Raw genomic sequence first — 16414 nt, 5'->3', positions numbered from 1 at the left:
AGCAGCAGCATTGCCTTGGAATGAACTTCTGGCGCTCTTGGCATTGTTAACTGACAATCATTTTCCTACAGTAGTAAACCTGAATAATGTCGGAATCATCTAGTTTGTAATAAAAAGGTATCACTGCAATCTTGCCCCACAAGCAGGGTCGGACTGGGACACTGGGGGCCCACCAAACAAATTTCAACCTGGGGCCCACACATCCCACCCGCACCGATGGGGGGGGGGGGATGGGGGCAGAGCCACCATAGCACAGCCAGCCTGCAGCAGCCTCAGTCTCAGCATGAGTGATTACAGCACGGAGAGGAGAATTTTTGTGCTGCAGGCAGTGATTGGTTCTCTGTCAGACGAGGTGGGGGGGGGGGGCCCACCAGAGACCAGGAGGTGGGGCCCACCGAGGGAAAAAACTGTACTACTGTGGCCCAGTCCGACCCTGCCCACAAGTGTGTGCTAGGGCTGTAAGTAGTACTATAGAACACAGGAGAGAGTTCAGCCCTGAAAAACTAGCACTACACCATATATATGCAATATAGAAAATATTTATTCATCAATATAAACCACTACAAAATTGTTAAAATCAGTTAAAACTAGAGAAGCCATAACCACATGCATAATATTTCCATAGTATGAGAACACTTACCTATGATTTTTAATGAACCCACCCCTTCTGATTTACTCCAGCCTCTCTTCACGGATTTGGCCCCAGTCCTCACTACCCTGTTTAACCTCTCTGTATCCACAGGCACCTTCCCCTCAGACTTCAAGCAGGCCACTGTACTACCCCTGCTCTAGAAACCCTCCCTCGACCCCTCACTACCCTCCAACTACAGCCCTATCTCCCTCTTCCCCTTTGCCTCAAAACTCCTTGAGCATCTGGTTCACAAACGCCTAACCCAGTACCTCAATGCCAACTCACTGCTAGACCCACTGCAATCTGGATTTCGGCCTGCTCACTCAACCGAAACAGCTCTCACCAAAGTGGTCAATGCCTGAAGCTGAAGGTAAATACTCCATTCTCCTCCTTGACTCTTCAGAAGCTTTTGACACAGTAGATCATCCCCTACTCCTTCATTCCCTTCAGTCCATAGGCATTGACGACCTCGCCCTGGCCTGGCTTTCATCCTACCTCTCCAACCACTCCTTCACAACCTCCTTCAATGAGTCCTCATCCACCCCCAACCACCTCTTGGTGGGAGTCCCCCAAGGTTCGGTCCTTGGCCCCCTACTGTTCTCCCTATACACATCCTACATTGGCAAGGTTATCTCCTCCATGGGTATTAACTATAATCTGTATGCAGATGACACCCAGATCTACCTCCACACCCCTGACATATCCCCCACTACCATGGACAAGGTCTCCTCCTGCCTATCAGCCATCTCCTCCTGGATGTCCGCTAGGTTTCTGAAACTAAATCTAGACAAAATGGAATTTATGATCTTCCCACCCCAGCCATCCCTGAACCCCCCAGATGTGCATGTCACTGTTAACCACATTACCATTCGCCCTACCTCTCAAGTCCGCTGTCTGGGTGTCACCCTGGACTCCGCACTCTCCTTCACTCCCCACATCCAAAACCTCACAAAGTCCTGCAACTTCCACCTTCACAACATCTGCAAGATCCGCCCTTTCCTGACCTCTGCCACCACCAAACTCCTCATCCATGCCCTCATAATGTCCCGCCTTGACTATTGCAATGCCCTTCTGTCTGGTCTCCCTATCCCCCAAATAGCCCCGCAGAAGTCCATCATGAATGTGGCAACCAGAATTATCCACTTCTCCCATCGCTCCACCACGGCTGCTCTCCTCCATGAATCCCTCCACTGGCTTCCTATCCAGTTCAGAATCAGATTCAAGATACTGTGTCTGACCTACAAATCTGTCCATAAAACCTGTCCAACCTACATTTCCGATTTTACTCAGAGGTACACACCTAGCCGCTCACTCCGCTTCTCGAATCAACTTCGCCTGACCGCCCCCCGCATCACCCAGTCCCATGCATGCCTCCAGGACTTCTCAAGAGCTGCTCCAACACTATGGACCTCCCTACCTCCACCCATTAGGGCAGCCCCCTCTTTCAACATCTTCAAGAAGGCCCTTTCACTGTGGCCTACCACCCCTTACAAGTGCTATAAACCCGCAGCTTAGGGGGGCGTGGCCTGGCTATGGCGCTGTGAGGACGCGCAGCATTTGAGCTCCTCAGAACCTATTTCATCCTGCTATTCTCCTGGCCTTCACACCAGCGCTTCTTCTCCCTAAACCTCCTCCTGGACACTCTGATTGGAGAGACTTCATTACAATGCCGAACCCTCCATCTCAAAAGCTTCCCATGGTGTCTGAGCGGCTGGCTCAGTACGCACATGGAGCTATACACGATGGCGGCGCCGCCTCCCGCAGCAAGACAGACCGGCTGCCTGATAGAGTTACTGGCCTTAAAGGATTCAAGGAGTGTGACCATCCAGCTCTGGTAGGACCTGGAGTTTCGATCAGGTACAGTAAGGCAATATACAGTATACAGGGACTGCAACCCACCTTTGTGAGTATAATCACTCAAAGATCATTTGAGCACTACTAAACACCCCACAACACTGCACGATTTGGCTCCTGATCTCTCCTTATTACACAGGTGACGTGTGGCTCCTCCTTTAAAGCAAAACCACAGTGACCTCCGCTACCCCTCAAATGCTCTCGACACTGTTAGCTGGCAATCATTTTCCTAGTAAACCTGGATAATGTTGGAGTCGTCTAGTTTGTACTTGATGACTCTTCTATATTAATATGCAGCTATAGAAAGGTCCTTGCTGTATTCTGTCACGTCCGGGGAAAATGAATAGGCACTGCTTAAATTCACCAGGGATTCATTAAATATGAATGGGGTCAGTGTTTCCTCATTAGAATAAATCATTAACCTTATTACACATGACTCATAGATGTGCAGAGTCACAGAAAATTTGTAGAATAACAGTGACAGCACCTCATATTTTTCATTATGATTAAGTAACCTTTCAATACGCACGCTGACGTTTATTGTACTAATTGTTACAAAGGTGTATTTTACCATTTGCCTAGAATGAGTTGAGGTTATAGACTTAGCATAATAAAGAATCAAATGTTTTCTTAAAGGGGATCTTCCACGAATGAGGAAAAAATCAAAAAGTGGTTTTATGCATAAACTATTAAACATCCTTCTAAAATAGTGTAAAAAGTTTTTTTAAAAAATGAATGGTTTCATCAATATAACATGTATTGTAAATAGTGACTTATGAAGGACTGGGAGGCTAATCCATTTGTTAGGGGTGGTTTTTTTTACTTTCTTTTACAACCATAACTGCTGCCTACATAGTTTTCAGTGGTATAACCCACTTCTATCAGGAATCGCCTTATAACCCTAACTGCTGAGCTCTGCTGAGCTGCTGAATAAGTGTTTACATTGTTGCTAGGCAACCAGACCCCGTGCAGAGACTCCTTTTGTGAAAAGAGTCATAAGCTGCAGGGAGAATCAGTACCATCTACACCACATGATTCTTTGTCAGATTTGATTCAATTTGATTCGATTCATTGATTTGATTTGATTCAATCTGACATGTCCGATTCAAGATTCGATTCAATTTGAAGTTTAATGGCGCTGCTTTGCGTGCGGGACTTTGCGCGCGATCTAAACTTATCTAAACTTATCACGCCTAAACTTATCACGCCTAAACTGAGTTTAGGCGTGATAAGAGGCTTTTCACCAGCGTGGTGCAATGGTTATCACGCCTAAAGTCTTTTAGGCGTGATAACTGGGTTATCACCGCTTTGTGAATCGAGCCCATTGTAATTACAGTGGCAAATGTAACATAATGAACAAGATGTATAGCAAATTCCAAGACACCAAAGGATCTGAAAGCCCTGCCCTTGTGAGCTTACAATCTATAAGAGCAATCAGGGGCAATAACTACAAATCATGGGGCCCCCCAGCAGAACTACTGAGCCTGCGCAGTACAGCCCGGAGGACGTCCGATGTGGGCGTGACAGGCATAATGGAGCGCAGAAGAAGCCCGACCTGGCCGCCGGCCTGGCCAGGTCGTGTCGGCCACCGGAGACCACTAGGAGCCTGCGGAGCGGCGCGAGGGCACCTCCTGCCTGCCACGGGCTGGAGGAAGCCCCATGTAAGTGGATTTCAAATTTTTTTTTTTTTTAGTGTCCCTGAACCTTCCCTTTAATGTTAAAAAGCCTTAAGGTGGCCACGCACCATACAATTAAAAGATTCCATATTTCACCAATTCAATAATTTCGATCAGTTGTCCTGAAACATCGAGAGCTTTTCTTTGTTTTTGATCGATAAATCGGATCGCACTTCCCGTTTTTTTTTTTTTTTTTTTTTAGATTGGGCATGTTGGAAATTTCATACCAACTTTATGAAGAATTGTATGGTGTGTGATGGATTGTCAATTACTTGATGTACAGTTCCAATACATTTTTTATGAGCTTTCAATTATTTTACTCATGATTGGAAAATTTGGAAAAATTGAACATAGGTGTGTGGTACATTGTTCAGATTTTTGATTTGTTACAATCAGAAAAAATGATTGCTGTGCTAGAATTGAACAGATATTTAAAAAATTGTATGATGTGTGGTCACCTTTATTTTGCCTCTTCACGGTGACTCTCTTTGCCTGGGGGTCCATCTTACAAGGCTCATAAAACAAGTGTGGTCATCAGGATCTTACCACCCATAACAAGAGTAACCACAAAAACAACAGATCTGGAGTATCAGAGAAAGGGAAGGTTGGCAGTTGGGCCCTCCACAACTCTGAGCCCCCCTGCAGTTGCAGGGACTGCTCCCCCCTAGTCATGCCATTGGGAGCAATCAGTTAGGAACAAATAAGAGTTTTAACATCATGCTTTGGGCATTTTTTAATTATCCTAATATCGACAGTTAAAAAAAAAAGGTTCATATTTTTTAGTAGCCTTAAAGTGTATTGGTGTGTTTTGTACCGGCCGCTGTTGCATGCTGGGAAATGTAGTCATTACACCTCCCGGGTGGGAGATATAAGGACATTAAAGACCACATCTCGAGGCATGCACTAGTGGCCAGGACACCACATCAAATGGCATACACTAGTAGTGGCCAGGAACAGGCTGGATTCACGGCCACTTTGAACTGCAGCCAAGTGACAGTGACAGCTCCAAGATGGATGCCTATATGGAGATGGGGGCTATGGAGCTCTCTTTAGGTAATTTCTCCTCTCTGCTCCCCAGGGCTCTTGCGTGAAAAAACGCAGCAGTAATTACCTGTCGCAGCAGGCGACGGCTACATAGTCCGGGCACTCTTTCCATGCAGTCCTTCTCCTTCTCTAAGACCCGGCATGTTTTTTATGCGTAAACATGCGCCGGGTCATAGAGAAGGAGGAGGACTGCGTGGAAAGAGTGCCGGGCTGTGTAGCCGCCGCTGCCCACCGGGACAGGTTAATTACTGCTGCGGCTAGTCACGCAAGGGCCCTGGGGAGCAGTGCGAGCAGAGGGAGTAGGCAGAATTCAGCAGGGTCAGTGGTGCGGGCCCCTGCAGAGGTCAGGGGCCCTGGGGCAATTGCCCCCTTTGCCTCTATGGCAGCACTGGCCCTAGTGCATGCCGACAGATGTGGTCTTTAATGTCTTTATATCTCCCAGCCGGGAGTTGTAAAGACTACATTTCCCAGCATGCAACATGCGACACCACATCTCCTGGCATACAGTATGCAAGTGCGTACTGTGCCCGTGCATGCACAGTACGAAGCGGCCCATCTTCAGGAGCTCTCACGCTCCCAAAGACTTCTGAGGGCTCCCACCTTGGAAGAGAGCAGTCTCTGACCCATCGGTCAGATACTGTTAACGGGGTGCCCTGGATTGGACGAAAGGACCAGGAGATGAATAGGAAGGCTCTATAGGACCCAAAGCCTTCCTTCTTCTTAGATCTGTTTTGTTTTTACACTTCAGACTAACTTTTTACAGCTCAGGTAACTTTAAAGGATACCAGAGCCCTAAACATTAGGAGAAATGGGTGAGGCAGGCATGTATGGGTAGCTGCCCTGATGCGCACCTCTCTCAATGCCCACCACTCCCACTCCCAATCATGCGCATGCCCAGAGTGCTCCTGGCCGTGGTCACGTGCTGTAGGAAGCGCACAGCTGGACCAGTGCAGGCGCCGTGATTCCCAACTCCAGCAACCTGGAAGAGGCTGCCAGAGGGGCTTTAGGTATGAAAGGAGGGGGGCAGAGGAGAACGGGGGAGCGATAAGCATCAGGACAGCTCCCCATACTTGCCTACTTCCCCCTTTTCTCCTAATGTTTTGGGCTCTGGTATCCTTTAAGGCTATAGAGCTAGATGGACCTTTAAAGACGTGGCCTTGTAAAAGATGTTGAAAATGACTTGACTTTCAGAGTTTAATAAAAATTCAATAAAGTTCAGTTAAGCTTATCACACCAAGCTGACCACATTAATACGAAGTTAATGACGAGCACGCCATAATACAGATGAAAAAGCGCTTTACAGGAAATAGAATATGCTTTCATCACCAAACAATAGCACTGCACATCCATTCTAATAACCAGTAAATTGAACTTGGCAGCTCATTCTAGCTACAACACAAAGGCTGTGTTAATTTGCAATGTAGCCGCAAATGAAGCATTTTTTTTCGCCAAATGGAAATTCATCAGAACATTAAACTAAATTAAAATTATACTTCATACCAGTTAAAAAATGTTGTATCTGTCATGCAGCACCTGTGGGTAATAAACAGTATAGCTGAGATTAAATGTTTGTTAACCCAGTTTTTGAACAGCCATTTTTTTTATGTGAGATTATCTGTAGTGACTTCCCATGAATACCAGGCGTGTTTAAAGAGGTACTGTAGAGACATATAGTAGAATGCAATAAATTAATTAGGATACCCACTGTTAGAGCAGGACTGTTTGCGTACGTATTATCGCGCTGCCAGAGACCTGGGTGCAAGGTGAGCTAAATGACAGCTCACCCTGCCGCCGCTCAAATCCCCAGTGGCGTTTAATAATCCAAAACGATTCACTGCGCTTTCTCAACCCTGAAACAATTAAAAACCGCACATAGTGCAAAGTATTGCCTTTTAAAACTACAATTTGCACCCCGTGCATGCACTCCTGGGGGTAGTGCCTCCACCGTGTATGGGATACTGTGCACTCTCCCTATGTGAATGCACTCACCAGAAGCGCGTCTTGAATGTTGACATATCACATATAGGGCTTGATTCACAAGCAGTGCAAACTGTTTAGCACGAGTGTGCTAAACAGTTAGCACGTAAAGTGCTTTTCGCAGACTTTTGCGCAGGCAAAGTGCCGCGATTCGCGCGAACGCGGACTTTTGCGTGCGCAATTCGCGTGGGAAATTGTGTGCGCAAAAGTCCGCAATCGCGCGAATCGCGGCACTTTGCGCGCGCAAAAGTCCGCAAAAAGAACTTCGCGTGCTAACTGTTTAGCACGCACGTGCTAAACAGTTTGCACCGCTTTGTGAATCAATCTAAGTATAATAGTCAGCCAAGGAGGATCTCCACGTGTAAAACCAGCATTTCAAGTTTAATGTCACAGTTGTGCAGGTTAACAGAGGGTACATACTCTACTACCGCGGATATAATAGAGTCGCACGCCACCACACTGTCTCTCCTGCTTCCTTCTCGCACACCTCCGACTCCACCCTACGCGTTTCGTCACGTTACGTGACTCATTCAGGGGCTGAATGAGTCACGTAACGTGATGAAACGGGTAGGGCGGAGTCGGAGGTGTACGCGCTGACGTCTCTTATTTTTCTTCTCCATAAAACATCTTTCCCCAGTTTCCCTGGCTCTTATCTGGTATATCTGCCACACATATGAAGTTGCAGGGCATGCTGGGTTGTCTTTTTTTTGTTTCTTTAATATCCCAGAAGACTTAACTAATGCAGCCTGATTGGCTGAAACCTCTTTTCCTCCTGTTTTCCCCTCCCACACCTCTGTTCCTCTCTGATTGGCCAATATTTACCATGCATCTCAAGCCACAGAGTCACACAATGACAATGCACTTTCTATTGTAGAGCTGGGTGGTGGGATTGTCTGAATACTGTCTGTGTTTGCATTGGCCGCCCTCCTCCCAGAGTAAGGGAAAGAATTACATCAGTATTGGCTTCAGTCAGAGGGCATTATGGCAAATGCCTGAAACAGAATTCGCTTTATTTACTACGTAACGTTCACTATATCTATTGATATATGTGTTTTTTTTTTCTGAGATAGTATAGCTGACAGCTCCTCATTAATAGGCTGAAGGAACTTAGTAATGACACAAAGTGGTAGTAAAAGAGAAAAAAAAAACATCCTTATCAGTCCTTACATAGGGAGAGCTAGGGTGACTGCATCCATCTGAAAATGGCTCAAGGAGAAAAATGGCGCACCGTTCTGCCGATAAATGTAGCATAAAACGCTATTTACCGTTTTAATGTAAATACATTAAACCGGTAAATTTCGTTTTATGCTACAATGATTGCAGAGCGGTGCGCTATGAAAAACCATGCAGGGGGGCTGGGGTGGGTTGTACAGGCAGCGGGGGGGGGGGGGGGGGGGGGGGGGGGCTGGGGGAGAGAGGCAGCGGGACACTAGCGGGCATAGGCAGCGGATGTATGCAGAGGCATACGTTACCTTGTCCTGGGCCGGCGATCGCTCCTTCCCTCCGCTCCTTCCATTCGTTTGCTGTATTCCTGCAGCCGGCCAATCACCATGCGGAGACTGAAGCCACATGGTGATTGGCCGGCTGCAGGACTACAGTAAACAAATGGAAGAAGGGAAGGAGCGGAGGGAAGGAGCGATCGGCGGCCCAGAACAAGGTAACGTATGCCTCTGCACATCCTCCCCCGATGCCTATGCCCTCCAGCGCCCCGCTGCCTCTCTCCTTCCCCGACCCCCGCTGGATTTTTGACCACTTATAACGCTATTTAGCGTTATAAGTGTAAGGCACACTGCCTGCGCCATTTTTTAACACTTATAACGCTAAATAGCGTTATATAATGTAAGTCTATGGGGCGCCCTTTTATCCCCCTGGCGCTGTGCGCCATTTTTAACTGACACCAGGGTGACTAGCTGGGCTGATGGGGCTGTGGGCACAATGTGTCACAAGCTCACTATCTATCACTGCACTGTCCTGCAAAGAAAAACAAATCACGTTATTCTAACATAAAGGCATGTACACACGCCATATTTTTACAAGCGGCGGGTCTGTCAGACCCTCCCGCGGAGCCGTCGTTCTGCCAATAGTAGCACGTGTGTACAAGTTGTCGGCAGACTGATAAGACTGATCCACCGTGTAGTCTGACACTTGAAAAAATATTGCATGCGTACACGCCTTAAGAGTATCCTGTGGCTGGGCAGATTTCAATCAGCCTTTTTCAATGATCTGCCCGCCCACAAGACACAATCCAGTCAGCAACAAAACAGTCAACCTACTCCGCTCCTAGCTCTCCATATGTAATTTTTTTTTATTTTTTTTATTTACTACCACTATGTGTCACAACTAAGTGTCGACTTCTGCCTATTAACCCCCCCCCCCCCGGCGGTAATCTTAACTGAGATTTACATGCTCAGAGCGGTAAGCATGAGCTCAGCTTGGGCTGGCCCAAAACCGCCACGTGCTGCCTTTTCCTGGGTCCCGCATGCAATCGGGGGCGAGGGGAAAAGTTAAAGTGGACCCAGACTAAACTTCAGAACTGCGCAGATCTCTCTCTCTCTCTGTATATATATATATATATATATATATATATATATATATCCTATATAATAAAAACCCACTGTCCCTGCGTCATCCTCGTGTCCATGTGTCCGTGCTTTTCATTACTGCGCATGTGCAGCATGGACAGCCATAGGAACAGGAGGATGGGGCCAGGGGGCCGGGGCCAGGGGCAGGCGTGTGTGTGGGCGGATGTGGGCGCAGAGGGAACACAAGAGTTTAGCCTGTGTAATTCCTCCTCATTTGTCTCTAATTACAAGTTTTAATTTGATCTCTCTCCGTGTCACCTGACTGCCATGGCAGAGATGGCAGATAAGCTCATTTGAAAGCACAGGATGTTAACAATATAGCCATTTGGTTCCCAACTGCTTCTGAACTAAGTGCTTCTGCCTTACTGTTACCGATTTTTGCCTGTATTTTGACTACTCTCTGCTTGCTTCCTGCACCGATGGCTGTCTGGATTTTGACTACTCTCTGCCTGCTGCCTGCACTGACCTCTGCCTGGATTTCGACTAATTGTACAGTTTCACAATGTTTTAAGTTTATTAATAAATGTAATTAATTCAACAAGTTTGTGTTCCAGTCTTTTATGTATATGCAGAATGTCTACCAGGCTTTTATTCTGATATATTTCGGTGAGTTATTACTTAATTTGAGGCCTAAAATTCTTGAAAAAAAATGTACCGCTTTTGACATAATTCCAGACAGTACAGACTAACCAGCAAGCTCATGGTGAACCAGAACTCATTGGAGTGTGTAAGGGGCTACAATGGTCCTAAAAGCCCCCTTACTAAAATTTCTCAAAACAGAAAGAATTTGCAATAATTCGGATTGGAGTGAGCTCCGAGATGTCTCCCAGTGCATCACTGCTGAATATATACAAATTAACCATTGTTGTCCTTAGAAGCTAAACACACCTCCAGATCTGCTGGAATGCAATGATGTGTCAGCTTGTTAATTTGTACAGAGCCATAATAATCCAACATGCATACAGACTGTTTCGGATTGGTTGATCCTCATAGAGCCAAATTAATCCATGCCATGCACCGATGAGGATCAACCAATCCGAATGCTTGCGCCGATATCGGCACACTCCATATGCAAATGATGCCCTTTCCAGTCCCCACCAAGGGAACTGTATTACACATTTACACATGCGTGTTACGTCATACACAGCTAGAGATGAGCGTAATGACCTAATTACGATTTTGCGAAATTTCGCGTAATTAGTGTAATTACGATTATGGCCGTAAGTACATAATCGTAATGAAGAAGGATTTCGCGAAATTTCGCGTAAGCGTAATTTTCGCGTAATTTTCGCATTACAGTCGTATCATGCCGTAATTTCGCATTAAACGCTACCGTAATTTCGCGTTAAACCGTAACGCTCCGTATAATATAAAAAAGCCGCCGAATTTAAGGGTTAATAGCAAAGCCCCCTTAAATGCTAAGAGCCTCAAATTTGGAGAATATATTAAGGAGATCAGGAGGAATAAGAGGAAAAATTTTTTTTTCAAAAAGACCTTATAGTTTTTGAGAAAATCGATGTTAAAGTTTCAAAGGAAAAATGTAAACATTTAAAAACCCGCCGACTTTAACGGTTAATAGCAAAGCCTGCTTAAAGTTTAGGAACACCAAATTCCCAGGGTATATTAAGGGGATCAGTGGGAATAAGAGGAAAAAATTTTTTTTCAAAAAGACCTTATAGTTTTTGAGAAAATCGATTTTTAAGTTTCAAGGGCGAAAATGTCTTTTAAATGCGGAAAATGTCAGTTTTTTTTGCACAGGTAACAATAGTGTATTATTTTCATAGATTCCCCCAAGTGGGAAGAGTTTTACTTACTTCGTTCTGAGTGTGGGAAATATAAAAAAAAAACGACGTGGGGTCCCCCCTCCCAGACCTCTTTAACCCCTTGTCCCCCATGCAGGCTGGGATAGCCAGAATGCGGAGCACCGGCCGCGTGGGGCTCCGCACCCTGACTATACCAGCCCGCATGGTCCATGGATTGGGGGGTCTCGGAAGGGGAGGGGCAGCCAAGCTTTCCCCTCCCCCTCCGAGCCCTTGTCCAATCCAAGGACAAGGGGCTCTTCTCCACCTCCGATGGGCGGTGGAGGTGGAGGCCGCGATTTCCTGGGTGGGGGGTTCATGGTGGAATCTGGGAGTCCCCTTTAAAAAGGGGTCCCCCAGATGCCCACCCCCCTCCCAGGAGAAATGAGTATAGAGGTACTTGTAGTACCCCTTACCCATTTCCTTTAAGAGTTAAAAGTAAATAAACACACAAACACATAGAAAAAGTATTTTAATTGAACAAAAAACATAACCACGAAAAAAGTCCTTTAATATTCTTAATTAACCATTAATACTTACCTGTCCCTTTAAATAAATGATCCCACGCAATATCCTCGGAAATGTTCTATCAGTTACAATGTAACAAAGTTATTATGTAACAACTTTGTTACATTGTAACTACGCCGCACCCGACGCCACTCGCCGCTCAGCCGCCGCATACGCGTCCGTGCAGGACGCTAAGTCCCCGCAGCTCCCGCTGTCCACCCCGCCCACATCTGTCACCCACATGTCACCCACATGTGGGTGACATGTGGGTGACATGTGGGAGAGGCGGGGAGGGCAGCGGAGCCGGCGGGGACTTAGCGTCCTGCACGGACCCGACAGAGCTCTGAGCTATATAGCTCAGAGCTCTGAGAAGCATCTTTGTATTTGGGCTCCAAGGAGCCCCATTGGTCCTTAGCAGACCAATGGGGTTCCTTCAAATCAGAAGGAACCCCATTGGTCTGCTAAGGACCAATGGGGCTCCTTGGAGCCCAAATACAAAGATGCTTTTGAGAGCTCTGAGCTATAGCTCAGAGCTCGGGTCCTGCAGCGCAGACGCGGTGGCGGCGGCGGCGGTGAGTGACGTCGGGTGCGGCGTAGTTACAATGTAACAAAGTTGTTATATTGTAATAACTTTGTTACATTGTAACTGATAGAACATTTCCGAGGATATTGCGTGGGATCATTTATTTAAAGGGACAGGTAAGTATTAATGGTTAATTAAGAATATTAAAGGACTTTTTTCGTGGTTATGTTTTTTGTTCAATTAAAATACTTTTTCTATGTGTTTGTGTGTTTATTTACTTTTAACTCTTAAAGGAAATGGGTAAGGGGTACTACAAGTACCTCTATACTCATTTCTCCTGGGAGGGGGGTGGGCATCTGGGGGACCCCTTTTTAAAGGGGACTCCCAGATTCCACCATGAACCCCCCACCCAGGAAATCGCGGCCTCCACCTCCACCGCCCATCGGAGGTGGAGAAGAGCCCCTTGTCCTTGGATTGGACAAGGGCTCGGAGGGGGAGGGGAAAGCTTGGCTGCCCCTCCCCTTCCGAGACCCCCCAATCCATGGACCATGCGGGCTGGTATAGTCAGGGTGCGGAGCCCCACGCGGCCGGTGCTCCGCATTCTGGCTATCCCAGCCTGCATGGGGGACAAGGGGTTAAAGAGGTCTGGGAGGGGGGACCCCACGTCGTTTTTTTTTTATATTTCCCACACTCAGAACGAAGTAAGTAAAACTCTTCCCACTTGGGGGAATCTATGAAAATAATACACTATTGTTACCTGTGCAAAAAAAACTGACATTTTCCGCATTTAAAAGACATTTTCGCCCTTGAAACTTAAAAATCGATTTTCTCAAAAACTATGAGGTCTTTTTGAAAAAAAAATTTTTCCTCTTATTCCCACTGATCCCCTTAATATACCCTGGGAATTTGGTGTTCCTAAACTTTAAGCAGGCTTTGCTATTAACCGTTAAAGTCGGCGGGTTTTTAAATGTTTACATTTTTCCTTTGAAACTTTAACATCGATTTTCTCAAACACTATAAGGTCTTTTTGAAAAAAATTTTTTTCCTCTTATTCCTCCTGATCTCCTTAATATATTCTCCAAATTTGAGGCTCTTAGCATTTAAGGGGGCTTTGCTATTAACCCTTAAAGTCGGCGGCTTTTTTATATTATACGGAGCGTTACGGTTTAACGCGAAATTACGGTAGCGTTTAATGCGAAATTACGGCATGAACGAAACGCGAAATTTCGCGTTGAAAATTACGCTTACGGTATTTTCAATTACAATTTTAATGGCAATTTCGCTACGCTAATTTCGCATCGTAATCGCAAATTTCGCATGCGTAATTATAGTAATGCGAAATTACAAAAATTTCAGCTCAACTCTATACACAGCGCGATGGCCAGCGCTGATGATGTGCACCCATGTTCCTTTTTTCCCATTGGCTAATTACCCCTAATTAGGGGTCTAAAGAAGTATAAAAAGCCCCAGTCCAACAGTGCCCACTACAGAGGTTCCAGACTACGTACCGAACCACATTTGGTGAGTCTTTCAATTACCTTCTTTAAGCCCCGTTTTGAACTTTATACATGTTTAATTACTTAGTCATTTGTTTGCATGTAGGACTGCCCCCTACCCACACTCACTAGCCCACACCACAATCTCTTTAATACAGCAACCTGTGAATACTATCAAAGTCTAACCTCCCCCTTCTTTCCCCCCTCCCAGTCTGTTCTTCCCCCATTTCCCCCCTTTGATAGTGTTCCTTTGAGAAAAGTAAGAATGGTCTGTTTAACACTTTGTACAAACAATGTGATTTTTTTGGGTAGATTTACTCTCAGATCGATTATTTCCAACATGTCTGGTCTGATTTCCATTTTCCAATTGATTTTTCTATTCACTTCTATGGAAAATTGATCAGAAAGCAGATTGAACATGTTGGAAATAATCGATCTGGCAATAAATCTGCCAGAAAATATCATTGTGTGTACTAAGCATAACTAAGTGGGCATGCTGATTAGTATAACAAAGGAGGCATAGCCAGCATGACAAAGATATGGCAGGCCAGGTGCCATTAATCACTTAACCACTTAAGTGCCAGCAGTCTCTGCCCCCTTAAAGCAGATCCGAGATGAAAAACTAACTATAACAAGTAACTTGTCTATATATCTTATCTAAAGTTTAGATAGTTTACACAGCAAATCTAGCTGCAAACAGATTTAATAGAAAACGATTATGTCTTCCTGTGATACAATAACAGCAGCCATGTTGTTTGTAAACATTACACAGAGGCAGGCTTATCTGCACCATCAACACTCAGACTGTGAAAAAAACCTAATCATCCTCCTCCCTCCTCCCCTCTGCCTCTGAAATCAATGGCTAGTAACACCTCCTCCTCCCCCTTCCCAGACTGAGCTCCCATGAGCCCTTGCTACTGCCAAGGCTCTCTGAAAACCTGTGGGCGTGGTTTATTTAGTTTATAGGGGATTAGAGTATTAAAAAAAAACCAAAAAACTATTTGGCTTGAGGAATGCCCTATAAACAATAGGAAAGGAACACAATTATACAATGAGTAAAAGTTCACCTCGGATCCACTTTAAGGACTAGAGACTGCTGGTAACAGAAACCGCGGAATAACGATGAATCGCCGCACATACCTGTCGCAACCACCATCCACGCTGCACGCTGAGAACCTCAGGCCACCCATTCTGCCGTCGCTATGACAGCAGAGCTTTGTGAGCTTTCATTGGCTCCTGACCGTGTCTGTCAAAGGTAAGCCAATGAGAGTTGCTTACATTGATAGACGTGGTCAGGACTCAGGAGCCAATGAAATCAGCTCCTGTCCTGACCGGCTCACAGGGCTCTGCCATGTATCTGATCTGGTAATAATTTGTGTATCTTTGAAAGACGTATTTTGAGAAAGAATGTCATTTCTGTATATAATCTAACAGTTTGTTATTGGAGTCAGCAAAACTAATGAATGCAGGCTATGGTCTTTCCCAAGATGAGGATATGGGGGGTGTTAAAAAGTGTCTTATCTGGGGCACCAAAATGGCCACAAACTAGCCTCTGTTATGGTAATCTTCAGCATCAGAAACACTTCCTATACCTTTATCTATGTATTGCTGTGTATTGAATGTAGCCCTGCCCTCCCAGTCATGATTAGGCTAGGTTTATTAGCTATGAAGAATCCCCCCCCCCCAGAGAATCCTGGGAGACCAGGTATATTTTGTACCGGCTTTTGAAACTCTCAGTAACCAAACATAACACAGAGATCACCTGACGGGACTAAAGATGTTGCCAAAAGTGATATTTTTCAGACTGTTAATCAGAGTGAGGAAAGATATTACATTGGTCACAAATGTAATACATAATTTATAAATGAATACTGTAAAAAATATAAGCAATTTTATTCAGTTCCTTTTTAACCTCTTGAAGACTGCAGGGCTAAACCCCCCTAGTAACTAGGCCATTTTTAGTCAAAAAGGCCACTGCAGCTTTAAGGCCAAGCTGCAGGGCCGCACAACATAGCACACAAGTAATCCCCCCCCCCTTTTCTCCCCACCAACAGAGCTCTCTGTTGGTGGGGTCTGATAGCTCCCCCCATGTTTATTTTTTTTTATCAATATTTATGCTTGTGCTTAAAAAACAACAACACTGTTCCTTTAAATCCCTTCCCTCCCTCCCCCCAGCCAGCCAATCATGGCGATCAGCTCTCATAGGCTTCATCCTATCGCTCTCTCTTGTCCCCCAGGGGGACAGCCGTGTCACACGGCTGTCCCCAGTGCAGCGCTGCTGCCAATCGCAGCGCTGCACAGAGTAAATAGACGGCGATCACGCCG

This window comes from Hyperolius riggenbachi, chromosome 3 (assembly GCF_040937935.1).
Source record: "Hyperolius riggenbachi isolate aHypRig1 chromosome 3, aHypRig1.pri, whole genome shotgun sequence".
NCBI classification, from domain to species: Eukaryota; Metazoa; Chordata; class Amphibia; order Anura; family Hyperoliidae; genus Hyperolius; species Hyperolius riggenbachi.
The sequence above is the reverse complement of the archived record's forward strand: the minus strand, read 5'-3'. Positions refer to the sequence as shown.